Here is a 2,238-nt window from a genome sequence, read left to right on the forward strand (position 1 = left end):
GAAATGGAAGATATTTACAATTATGTGTAAAGTGTATGTGATGTGGACACAAAATAACATTGTCACTGGACAAAGCATAGTTGTGAATATCGTATAAACCTCTGTAAATAACTGTATCTAATTTGAACCTTAATACCCGAATTTAAGGTTCATAGTTGTATCGATTAATGTGAATTCATAAAATACGTATTTTTAAAAAAATCCTGTTACCTTGTAAATACAATCATCTCCATTATAAATGGATTTACGAAAATAAAAGTAATCATTGTTAATTTAATTTTAAAATTCAGTGTTTATAAAATTCGTGACGACATTTAAAAAATTAAATATTTATATGTTTTGCCGTATTGTCATTTAAAAGATGTCAATAACTATAGTTTAGTAACTAAACACTGTATCGCAAAAGGTTACTGAATCACATTTCAAATTTTAAATTTTCTGTATTTATCATTCGACACTTCTTAGTTATAATTATTCAATGAATGTTTCATTAACTGTAAAATATTATTTATACGTTTAAAATTATAACAGAATATTCGCTCGTTTCTATTTGATTTTCGATATTTAAAATTTAAAAATTTATAAATAATTTTATATAATAAATCGTAATTCGAATATTTGTTGTAAAAGATATTGTTTGTTCTTTTTAAGTGAGTCATTATTTATTATGTGTTTATAAAATTTTGTGTATTAAAATATTGATGTAATTCAACGCTAACTTGATCGTTAAACTTTCGTTTGGACAGCTATGTTATATTACCGTTACTAAAATCTTATGAGTATTAAGTAACATGAAATAAGATGGAATAAAATCATAACAAATTTAAAGGTTTATTTTTATTCCTTCGTTATCATTTAAATTTCTTTCATTCAATCATCTCATCAATCTTTCATTTCATTTTTTTCTTTCATTTCAATTAGGATTCGTAACTTTTATTACAACGTTTACTTATATTAATAATAAACTTTAAAGATCTAGCTAACTCTATGTAAATCAAATGAAAAATTAAATGAAATTAATAAATAATTTTAAAAAATTCAAAAAGAAACGAATCGTTTTTATATTCACAAAATACCACATAAGCTGAAAATATAAAAAAACTAGTGTCCTTTAGACCACACGACTACGAAACGTAACTCTCTTTCTATCTTCATTAACCTATATTTCACTCTCAACTTCCGTTCGCCTCGCCCAATCACACTTTTCGTAACGCTCTCGTCACGCATTCACCAACTTATTCCCCAAGTCAAGCGTGCGTAAAAAAGTTTTACTTCAAAAATATAAAAATATTCTATAGGAAAAAAATCTAGTAAAGCGTATCTCTATACACCATAATACACTAATATTATAATACTATACCATAACACACAGACTTTATAAGATTGAAATCCAAAACGCTTAAAATCACTTACGGGTAACCCTACTAACTTTTTATTATCACCATAATGTAAAAATATATGTTACCTTGAAAGGCTGTGGACTGAAGGACGAACAGATAGCGGACTCCGATTATAGTGAATCTTTCCATTGACATCCTTTGGATATGGAACCGGAAAAATCATCTTCGTTATGTTTAAATTTTCGTTCTTTTACTGTTGATGATTACACGACTATGAGTTCAACCATAAAACAAAAAAATAAGACGAGAACTATTTACGTACAATTAGGTTTACTGATGTTTGTTACGTCCTGAGTATTTGTGTTTGTATAGTTTGTATTTTTGAAACTTGGACACATGATTTTATCACACTCAAGACGTGTTTATTTAGATAAACTTCACAAAAGATTATAGGAACATAATATTGATCTCAAGTAGTTTTTTGTTACTGAGGTCAGTAAGTCCAGAGTTCCTGATAGTGTGCTTTTATCTACGGAGGTAAGCTCAGGGTACACAGTACACAGAAAATCCTGATATAACCCCAATATTACTAAGATGCAGTTGACCTTCCCTAATCTCTTTTACCACTACGCGTTGGCGCAACGGTCATAGCACTGGTTTGTGGGTACTGCACTGGCTGTTAGGGGTTCGATCCCCGCACATGAAAAACATATGCATTGGCTATACATGATGTTTGCCGTGGTTTGGGTGTTCAGTCCTTGAGGGTCTCCCCGCCGTGCCATGGAGAGCACGTTAAGTCGCCGGACCCGGTTATTATAATGTTCATCTGATAGCGATCGTTACTCATAGTAGAAAATATATCCACCAACCCGCATTGGATCAGCGTGGCGGATTAAGC

This window comes from Melitaea cinxia, chromosome 2 (genome assembly GCF_905220565.1).
Source record: "Melitaea cinxia chromosome 2, ilMelCinx1.1, whole genome shotgun sequence".
NCBI classification, from domain to species: Eukaryota; Metazoa; Arthropoda; class Insecta; order Lepidoptera; family Nymphalidae; genus Melitaea; species Melitaea cinxia.